Source organism: Pelophylax lessonae (assembly GCF_965119305.1).
Source record: "Pelophylax lessonae genome assembly, chromosome: 11".
NCBI classification, from domain to species: Eukaryota; Metazoa; Chordata; class Amphibia; order Anura; family Ranidae; genus Pelophylax; species Pelophylax lessonae.
The window spans coordinates 57,077,340-57,089,300 of record NC_138778.1 but is presented as its reverse complement, the minus strand read 5'-3'; positions in this window follow the sequence as shown (position 1 = coordinate 57,089,300).

Below are 11,961 nucleotides of genomic sequence, written 5' to 3'. Positions count from 1 at the left end.
AGAGATGGTGACTGACAGTCATGGCTCTCTGCTCAGAGCAGTGGGGAGAACTGAGCGATCAGTGGCAGAGAACAGATGCAGCATTGGATCGATGCTGCTTCCACCTAGGTAAATATTAAAAAGGTACTTATTTTAAATTATTCTTAAAACTATGCTATACCACATTCATTTGTTGATGTGTTTTTGTGAGGACTCATTGACACCAAAAGACGCAGGACTAACAAACACTGTGGCCGCTTCTTCCCAACATGTTCCAAGCCACTGGGAGACAGAGATGGCATTACTAGAGGCTCCTCCTACCTGTCACAGAGGAAGATCTCAACAAGCAGAGAAAGATCACGTGACCTCTACACACAGCAGAGCTAAAATAAGGTTTAGCTACTTTTTTTTTTAAATAAGCATCGTGTATACATTTTTAGAAGAATCAAATGCACTTCAAGATCTGTATTTAGCATAATTTTAAGCTTTGATATTTTAGATCTGTTGCACTGTTTTTCAGCGCTCAAGTTTAAAGTGATAAGAGGTTTTTTTTTTTTTTTTTTTTTTTTTTTTATAAAGAAAAAAAAGTTACACTTTACCTGCTCTGTGCAGAGATATTGCATGGAGCAGTGGCAGTCCCCCGCCGGTGCTTTCCGCTCCTTCTTCCGGGTGCCCCTTAGTGTGCTATAGGGGAACCCTGCGGGGGCACTCCTGATCCAGGCTTTGTGCATAGACAAGCAGCACCGGTAAGCCACACCCCCACTTCATTAGGAGTTTGACTGAAAGCAGCAGAAGCCATCGGCTCCTGCTGCACTCAGTGTCTTCTGTAAGACCAGGAAAACAGGAGGAGAGCAGTGCTGAACCCAGGACGGTGATCAGTGGTGCATTTAGGTTTTGTGCTGCCCTAGACTTGACTAAATTTGTGCACCCCCCAATTAACATATGACCCTCCCCTTCCTGTGACGGCCACACCCCTTCCTGTTTATGACCCACCCTGTCATCTGTAAACCACAGACCATAACCACAGTCTATCAGTGCCCATCAGCAGAGCTTCATCAGTTCCCATAAGTTCAGCCTTATCAGTGCCGCCTCTTTACTGCCCATCAGTGCAGCATATCAGTGTGGCCTCATCAGTGGTCACCAGTGCAGCCCCATAACTGGCCACCAGTGCAGCCTTATCAGTGCCCATTAGTACAGCCTTATGTCACGGGATTAGTAAGATTACTCTTTTAAGATATTTGGACTTGTGTTTAGTGCCACTGATTGTAATTATAGGATTATTTCACTTACTTGTATAATAAATAGGAAGTCCATAGTAATTTTACAAATGATGAAATATTTTTTTTGCTGCCCCCCTGCAAAGTGCCGCCCTAGGCCCGGGCCTTGTTGGCCTAGGCCAGGATACAGCTCTGACGGTGATGGGTCAGTGAGAGTCAAGTAGGTGTTAAGGGATTGGGGGGGGGGGGAACTGTAGGACCACTTCAAATGGGCTTATGTTTTGGCTTCTCTGCTTCATGAACATGCTAATGGAGAAAAATAAATCAAAAAAAAAAAAAAAAACACACACTCTTCACGATTTTTATACATACGTTATTGTAGACCCCTTTATATCATCACAGGGTCTCTGTGCCTCTAATGTGGGAGAGTCCAGCATGGTGTTACAGGTGGTACATAGCTTCCTGAAATCATCATAGCACCCTGCCTCAACAGAAGGCGTTATGCAAATATCAAATGGTTTTGCTGGGTGGATCAGTCTGGAAGAGTGGCCGTTCCTAGGTAATATATGAATGAGAACAACAGGGGTGGGCCAGGGACACTTAGCCTTGGGAGGAAAGTTGGGGGACACTGGTTGTCCTCCAGCCATAAAACGAGGCTCTATTTGACTTGCAACTTATAAAAGAACACTGAGAAGCTCACAGTGTGCAGTCAAATCATAGTGAGCAATTTCTGTACAGGAGGGGAGCCTGTACAACTGTGCAAGACTGATGGTACGACTGGTGTTCGGCTTTAAAGCATGATCTGGATTTGAATGGCAAAAGTGACACTAAAGTCTGGTTTTTAAATATAAAGTAAATAAAGTATTCTTAACTGAAAAGTTCCTTCTATTGCTCTCAGCCTCCTCCAAATCTTTAAAAAATAAAAAAAATTTTTTGCTGTTATCCGACTTCCTCTTCCTCAGGAAGTAAAACAAAAAAAACACCACGTACATTTCTTAGTAAAAACAGCACACACACAGTAACATGTTGGGAAGACATTTAACCCTTTGATCACCTCTGAGATTAATCTGTTCCCTGCCAATGCCATTAGTACTGTGACAGTGCATATTTTTTTTAGCACTGTATTAGGGTCACTGGGTCCCAAAAAAGTGTCAGGTAGTGTCCGATTGTCCGTCGCAATATCGCAGTTCCAGTATAAGTCACTGATCACCACCATTACTAGTAAAAATATATAAATAAAAATATCCAAAAGTTTGTAAACGCTATAACCAATCAATATACGCTTATGTTTTTTTTTTTTTTTACCAAAAATATGTAGCAGAATACATATTGGCCTAAATTGATGATCTACTTTTTTATTGGATGGATTTTATAGCAGAAAGTAAAAAAATTATTTAAAAATGCTTCGTTTTTTTTTTTCTTTATAGCGCAAAAAATAATAAACCACAGTGGTGATCAAATACCACCAAAATAAAGCAACATAAATGTATTTGGGTACAGTGCCACAGACCATGCAATTGTCAGCAAAAATAACGCAGTGCCATATCACATAAAGTGGCCTGGTCATGAGGGGGGGGGGTAAAATCTTCCAGAGCTTAAGTGGTTAATGCCCAAAAAAATAAAGCATGCATGACTTTTCTATAATGCAATTGTAGCAAGGTTTCCAGGCCTGTGGCCTGATGTGGGTCTGCCATTAGTACTGGTACTCTCGCCAGCCCATATGTGCTGCGACCCTGGGAGTGACAACCCTGGCATCTTTGTTTGGGTTTTTTTTTTTTGGTTTAAAGGGGATGGGAGAAGGGACTGAGTGGGATACTCCTTGAGGCTTGAATTAATTACATGTGGGACTTTACTCCTGAAAAATGCCCGTTGGCGCTTCCTTGACGCCAGCCAACGCTCTCTAACACTGTAAATATCCTGTAGAACACAGAAGTGCTGAATCCTCGACTATTAGTCCAGAAGATCCAGGACTGAGAACTGTAGAACTCCTGACACTGTTGTGCTGTGGAAGTCACTGAATACTGTCCCCCGCTTTGGCCAGCTTGAGGTAGTATGAGGTAGAACTCTGTATGGCTGTACGTGAAACTGACACTCTGTACAATTCAGGGCCCAACCGCAGGTGCCCCCTTTTAACTAGAACTCTTCAGGGTCCACTGACTACGTACCCCCTCTGTAGCTTCAGGGTCCACTGACTAGGTACCCCCTTTCCAACCAGCTGGCACTGGATCCTAGAACCGCTCCCGGAGTGGTCCCCGCTAACTTTAGGTAGACCCCCAGGGGCAATCCTCAGTACTCCCGACCTGTGTAGGCTTTCCTGGGACTGGACCCCTCTCTCTCCGCAGGCTCTCGGCACACCGGATCCCCTCAGCACGCTCTGGACACTCAGGCGACACCCCGAGACTTCCACCTTCCTCAGACAGGAGGAGAGACAGCCCCACTCTCCTTCCTGGGACTCTGCTCTCGCCAAAGACATCATGTCATATGCCACCCCCAAACTTATACCCACTCCCAGAATCCTTTGCAGCACAATCTGCCTCCTGGGGTAGCCACAAGCCTGGATGTGTCCCCTGATTGGGTTTCCTCCACCGCCCTATGAGAAGCCTCTCACAAGAGCCAGTGGGGAGACTCCCCCTTCAGCAGGCACATTTGGAAACCATGACACCCTGACTATTAAAATCACAGCCCTGCTGTTAGGCAGACAAGGCCCACTATATTCTTTACCTAGCACCTACCTGTAGGGTGCTACACTATGCATTGGTGTTGACATGTCCAAAGAATGGATTATCTCTTTCCGGTGCATTGTTGCGCGGCATGTTCAGTATGAAGAAGTCCATTTTAATTTGTAAATTCTCGCTATTGTCTTCCTATAACATATGGCAGTCACACAGCTTCCCTGACTATAGCTGGCTATAGACGGTTAGGCTGGCTAAATGAAAAACGAATGCCTTGTACACACGCATCGATTATTGGCCTGGAATTTTCGGCCAACGTCCGATCGGCCGGTTTTTCGGCTTGTTAGTATGATGCTTTCGACAACCGACTCCGACTTTTCGGCCGAATAAAATCTGGTGTGCAGGCTATAAAATTTTTGTTGGCCGTCAACACAACGGCCGATTTTCCATCAGTCAGTACAGATTTTGGCAGACAAAAATCTGATGAGCAAGACTGGGCATGCTCAGAGAAGAAAAAACACACGGAAAGTAAACCAACACATGACATCACTTCTGAAGTAGTTTTTGTTGGCCGAGAAAATTTGTGTGCAGTCTAGAGCACATTCCAAACAACAAAACACCACTCTGGACAAAAGTCGGACGATCGGTCGGCCGATAATCGTTGCGTGTGTACGAGGCTTTAGATTCCTCCATCTGCACAAACAAGGTGAATGGAGGATTCCTCTACACGGGGGCATATCATTCTGACAGCAGGACATAGCTGTCCGAATACATGGATTAGTGACTGCTAATCAACATTTTTCCAGCATCTCACTTCAACAGAAGCCTAATTTCAATCAGGGTTTGGCCAGCTCAACAATAGTTTACCATTAACTGAATTTAACCACCTCAGCTCCGGGGGGTTTTACCCCCTTCACGACCAGGCCATTTTCTAAGATTTAGCACTACGCTTTAACTGGTAATTGCATGGTCATGCAACGCTGTATCCAAACAAAATGTATATCATTTTTCCACACAAATAGAGCTTTTTTTTGTGTTATTTGATCACCATTGGTTGATTATAGAAAAATGGGGAAAAAAAAAAAAAATTCATAAAAATTTTGGCCAAATTGTATTCTGCTACATGTCTTTAGTAATAAAATAAAAAATAAAAAAAGTGTATATTGAGTGGTTTTTCGTGAAAGGTTATAGCATCTACAAACTATGGTATATACAGTGAAGGAAAAAAGTATTTGATCCCCTGCTAATTTTGTACGTTTTTCAATCACTGGAAGCCGTTGTAAGAATATCCAGTCAGGGAGGATTCCTTTATCCATCATATTTGTGTGGATTGAGGAAAATCGGTTTGTTTTTTCCCCTTCAGCCTGCGAGCTAAAGGAAAAAGTACAAACCATCTATGGTCAGCTTTAGATGTAATGGTTCCATTAGTTTAATATTTTTCATTCGAATATTATGCTTCAAGTTACATAGTTAGTCAGGTTGAAAAAAGACACAAGTCCATCTGGCTCAACCAAAAAAAAACATTAATGAAAACCCAACCATACAATCCCATATACACAATCATATACCCGCTGTTGATCCAGAGAAAGGTGAAAAAAACCCCAGCAAACCCCTGCTACAGGAGGGTAAAAAAAAATTCCTTTCTGATCCCCCGAAGGGCAATCAGATATTCCCTGGATCAACTTTACCTATAAATATTAGTACCCACATATAAAGTACACCCAGGAAAAAATCCAGACCTTTTTTAAAAGCAATCTAGTGAGCTGGCCAGAACCACCTCTGGAGGGAGTCTATTCCACATTTTCACAGCTCTTAAGGCCCGTACACACGATAAGAAATTCGGAAGGGAAAATTCGTCCGACGACCGATCAGCCGATTTTTGGATTGTTAGTATGGTGCTTTCACTCCGACTTTTCGGCTGACAAAATCTTGATGTGCAGGCTATAAAATTTTTGTTGTCCGTAATACAACATCCGATTTTCGTCTCATTAGTACAGATTTCGACAGAAAAAAAATCTTAAGAGCAAGACTAGGCATGCTCAGAGAGAAAGAACACATACAAAACAATCCAACACATGACATCACTTCTGAAGTAGAATTCTTTCGTACGGGAAAATTCGTATGAAAATAACCTCTTCACTTTCCACATCAGACTAGCATGCCACAAAAAATGGACGACAGATCGTTCGATAATCTGATCGTGTGTACGGGGCTTTACGGTGAAGAAACCTTTCCGTATTTGGGGACGAAATCTCCAAATTTTTGGTGATCCTGCAAGTAACACTTCTTGCCCTAGGGTGACACTCCCCATAATGTACCTACAGAGAAGCAACATTGTCACCCTAGAACAGGGCTACAATGACTTCCCCCATTAGGCATTTTCTTTGTTTAACGAATAGATCAATAAAAACACATAGGATATATTTAGCAGACCAAACAAACAAGGGAAGTTCTTGCTTACATACATTTTACAAGGATAAAGGCACTTGTATCCTCTATGAGCAACCCAAACCCTCATGTCTTAAGTCGTGTACACGATCAGATTATCGATTATCGAAAGATCTGTCTTCCGTTTTTTGTGGCATGCTAGTCTGATGTGGAAAGTTAAGAGGTTATTTTCATACGAATTTTCCCATATGACAGAATTCTACTTCAGAAGTGATGTCATGTGTTGGATTGTTTTGTATGTGTTCTTTCGTCTCTGAGCATGCCCAGTCTTGCTCTTAAGATTTTTTTTCCAGTCGAAATCTGTACTAATGAGACGAAAATCGGACGTTGTTTTGATGGACGACAAAAGTTATATAGCCTGCACATCGACTTTTGTCAGCCGAAAAGTCGGAGTCGGCTGTCGAAAGTACCATACTTACAATCCGAAAATCGACAGATCGGTCGTCGGATGAATTTTCCCTACAGATTTTCTTATCGTGTGTACCGGCCTTAACACTTACCTGTCTCTGCTCTTCCAGGATCCTTCTGATGCCACCTAGGCATGCTAGGAGGCATCCAACCAATGCTAGGCATGCTAGGAGGCATCCAACCTCCTCTTGAAAGTCTCTTGGCTGGGCTCCCATTTTCCCTTTGTATTCCCCCCACTAATTCTGTTCATACCTTTTATCCACCTGGTAATCACCAGTCTTTCCATAAGATAAAGACTGTGTTCTAGTACCACAGTGTTACACAATGGATATACTTTATTGCTCCCTCACATACTGCAAGTCTAACAACTAATTGAAAACCATGAAAACCATGCACTACCTGTGTGGCTGATGTCATCTCAGACACCTGCATGACTCTTCCTTTTAAAATGACTAGTTGCCTGGCTGTCATGATGATGCTTTGGTGCCAATACACTAGGTCACTGACCTGAAAAAGTATAAAGATGCTTCAGATCTGTCCCTCAAAACAAACATACTGATGGCCAACACAGCCAAACAATGAGCTAAAAAGTTTAGCAATGGCAGCCCCTATACATCTGTCATGACAGGGTCAGGGAGGCAGCAATTGCAAAGTGGGTGTCTGCTCCCTCTAGGGCAGTGATGGTGAACCTTGGCACTCCAGATGTTTTGGAACTACATCTCCCATGATGCTCAACCACACTGCAGAATGCATGAGCACCATGGGAAATGTAGTTCCGAAACATCTGGTGTGCCAAGGTTTGCCATCACTGCTGTAGTGGTTTGTCTGCTATGCAGAGCAGACATAGACACTGTCCTGCTCTCCCCTATGGTGCAATCAGATGGACACAGACCACCTGTTCATTTCTATCCAATCCGCCGGACGGAAGGAAAAATAGGACCACCATTGGTCTGTTTTTGGAAGACAGGATCAGATGGCAGTGAGTGTCAGCGGATGTGTCCGCTGACATCCGCCGCTCCATAGAGGACGATGCAGGGTCCAATCAGGTCTGCCTGATAAACTGACAGGCGGATCTGATTGAAAGCCCATATTTAAGCGGCCTTCGTTAGTTTCCCTATAAAATGAGTCCGTCACAACCAAAATGTAATATGCACTTCAAAAAAGTGCCTTCAGCAGCAAATGTAGTCTACACAAGATCCCCTACGGCATATTGTGGACAGCAGCTAGATACAATGCAGTTCAATCAGACCATGACCCTGTCCTCATCCATAGATTCTTAAGCAGTGCATACATTAATACCCCCCCCCCCTTCAACCAGTGGGTTGAAAAAAAAAAAAAAAAAAAGGAAGGATCAGATCCCCCATGCACACATTGAAAGTGGATGGAGTATTCACTCCCACCGTGTCTTCATATTCTGACAGTGGAGAGCCTTCCCTGCCGTCCAAATACACTGATCAGTGTTCACAGTGGCACTGAATATACAGGAAAGATCCCCGATAGGCTGGTTGTATACAAGTCGATCAATATGTGTACAACCAGCCTGCCCATCCATGGATCCAAATTATTTTCGATCCATGTATGGCTGCCCTTCCTATACAGTATCTAAGTACTCTAGTCTGAACTCACCTTCTACAGACGACTGTTCTTCAGTTTAGATACTCTACAACTAAAGTTTACATAGAAATGTTAGGCATGCATAACCAGAAATTATGGAAGCATACAAGAATTTTCTCTTCCCAGCTTGTGTTTTTCTCCTATTCTTATGAATGCAGCTTTTTATGTGGCAGTGTGCCTTGCAACTCTTGACAAATACAATGCTTTCTTGTTCATTTATTTATTTAGATGTGGAGGCCCATTGTTTTTCCTGGGACAGGAGAGCAGTTGGGTTCTGTCCACTGGGTAAACCTGAATCCCAGGAGCAGGTTTGTACCGAATCCGGGCCAACAACAACAAAGGATCAAAAGAAAAATCTCTAGCTACAGCAATAAAAAGACTGTATAAAGTATTATATAAAACGTTCCTACAATCTATGACACCCTAGGAAGTATATTGTAATGTAAGTTTTGATTTAAACACTTGCCGACCGCCCACAGTATATTTACTACGGCAGTCAGCCCCTCACAGGCAAAGCAACGTAGGTCTACGTCGCTCGCCTGTGAGGCTCTAGGGGGCGACCGCGCGCCGCCGGAGGTGCCCTCCTGCCCCCGCTCGTTCACGAACCCCCCGCACGTGTGCCCGGCGGACCCGATGTCCGCCGGGCACTCGCGATTGTCCGTTACAGCGGGAGAAAGGCAGGCGGCTAATGTAAACAAAGTTCGGGGCAACGTCACGTATGACGAAACCGGGCGGGCGGTACCGGACGAACGACTGTCACGCCCCCCTAGACGCCGGCTCTTCCACACACGCGGGACGCCGCGGTTTTGCTTTGTGTCTCTGATGTGCCTTATTGCAAGCTTCATAATGTAAGTGCAATTTTAATAAATCCTTGAGTTTTACCATACGGGATTACGCTATGTGTACTTAATTTCTCTTTTGACATCACGTTTGGAGTTGGTACATGATATAGTGGAATATATCTGGTTTCCCCTGGACTATGAAGGATACAACTTATCTGGTTGACATCTAAAGTGTGTATGGCCATTCCATTAGGTTGGAGGCCTTGATCTCTGGTAAGCGGCCACTTTGATATATACACCACGGGTGTATTCCTATCTCTCCTTGGGATTCAAGCCTTCCGCTCTGACACCACCTCTCTGGGGACTTTTTTTGATTTGGAGTCACAATTATCAATTCATGGACTTTTTTCTTCACTGTATCACTAAGTGTTATTTCATTTAACACCTTATTGTTGATTTTACATTTGCATGGTTCACACTACATGTTTGATAGCGCTGCACTATTTTGTGTCTTATATTGTTTTGATTTACTATAATCGAGTGTTTTCAGCTGCTTTCACCAATTCCTCATTTATATCATTCAGTCACTTAATTTTTAGCGCAGGATCTTTTTTGATTTTATTTAAAACTACGTACCTGCTCCCCCCAAGGAAATTACATGCCAAATATGGCACTGGAGGGGAGGAGGACTTAAGTGGAAATTCCCCCTTTGGGTGAAGCGCAGCTTTAACTTTGCCTTACTGCCCCCTTTTCTACTGCAGAGAAAGTCATTCTGGGGAATTCAAAAAGGATGACAGCCTTTATTCTGTTGGGGAGCAGCAGTATCAGTGCTTGTGCCTACTTCAGGTACCCATCACGAACAGGTACAGGAATTTGAAAGTGTCTGCATTGGGGGGGGGGGGGGGGGGGAGGAGGGTCTACACTAAGCACGCCTTCCTTCCACAGTGCACTCACTCCGGCTCTCCCTCCCTGGACACGGAGTCCATCACATTGACAGGCGCATGGTTGGGGAGTTTTACATTATGGGTGGGCGGAGCCTGATGGGGAACAGAGAGACCAGTTCTTTATCAGGTCCACTCCACTTTTGATTGACAGGAGTCACTGAAGTAGGTGGATTCATAGCCACTATTTAGTCCAATAGTGGCTTTCAAATGTGCTCAATGGTGTGAGATGTTACTCAAAAGTGGAGCGGACCTAAAAAAGGGAAGTAGTGTCAGTTCCCCATCAGGCTCCGTTCACTCGGACGACTCTTTGCCTATATTTGAATATTGGCATCAGCTTTATGCCCAGCCCTTTTGTTCTCAGCCAGGGTAAAGTAATAAACACGTCACCATTTTTCTAGGTTAACCTCCTTGGTCGGTCTGATTATGTCAGCATTTTTGATCTAAAGGCGGTACATTGTTTTGCATGGAAATCGGTTTTATATTTTAGGGCATGTAATTCTTAGGAATGGAAAAGTTATGAGCAGCGCCAGGAAGTACATTCATATAAAAATATATAAATAACAAATGATAAAGTCCAAAAAGTCTTTGAAAAGCAGGGAGGAAAGAAAGAAACCAATTCTGATCAGCCAATCACCAGTGTGTAGCAGGAAAGCTTATTTCCTCCCTGTGATGACACTCAGGGCTCCTTACCAGAAGCTTTGACCCTCCTTTTAAAGGAGCGGTCAAACTAGCGCCAATAGGAGAACCATACACTTGATGTAAATAGGTAGATCCTTTTCAACTCCCCCAGCTTAATAGGACTTCATTCCTCCAGTAGGTGATACAATCAAAAGGTCCCACAACACTGTCATTACGAATAGCCTTTTTTGTTATTCTGAAGAAATCATTGCTTGTTCTTCGGAATAACTCACTTAAACCTATCCAAACAAGAGTCTAGTAGACATCCCGGGTATGATAAAGTTTGAAACACTAAATCATAATATAATAAAATTTAATCAAGAATATATCAAACCAAAAACACTGAAATGTGTAGAAACAAGGGGTGCGATATTACTAGTCACTGTAATAATGGTTTAGTAAACATCTCCGGTATAAAAGATTTTGAAACATAGGACTGCATAAAGTCTGACGTCACAATCGGGACAATAGAATGTGGTTTCCTTTCTTATTTTCCTTTCACAGGCACATCCTTGTAGGTGCTGACTTTTTCTCAGTTGGTGGGATGTAGTACATGAAGTGACGACCAGTCAGGCATTCCGATTCCCATTGACGCCAACAGCACAACGTTCAGATCTATTCCCAGCCATTGATTGTGTTTGGCGATTCAGAAATATACGTTCGGCAACTTTCCAAATGAATCACAGGCTTGTCACTCTTTTTGAGCAGAATGTAGGCATTCCACAAGCATTGCTCAAGAAGAGGTCTGAAGATCTTCTTATAGTACTTCTTTTGCCGTTTCCTCATTGCTGGGTAGAATGTCATTGCTTGGTCGACTCTGTGGACACCTCCCATAATGTTGTTGTAGTCTATCACTACTTGTGGCTTCACAACTTCTTTCCCACCTTTCATGCGTACCATAACAGTGGAGGTAATATGCACTGTACTCATTAGGCACACATCTTTCTTGTGCTGCCATCGCAGTGCCATCATTTTGCCTTTCTGCCAGGCAACCACATCTCCAGTCTTGAGCTTCTTTTTGCCAAACATTGGCAGCATGTTGCGCCGGTTAGCCCGTACGGTTCCATAGGCATCAGTTTGTTATGCAGTAGAACCTCATAAAGTTCAGGAAAAGTATAAAAGTTATCAGTTGTTAGGCTCCATACAGGCTTTTTCGATCCGGTCTGCCTGTCAGTTTTTCAGACGGACCGGATCGGATGCTCCATGCAGCCCTATGGAG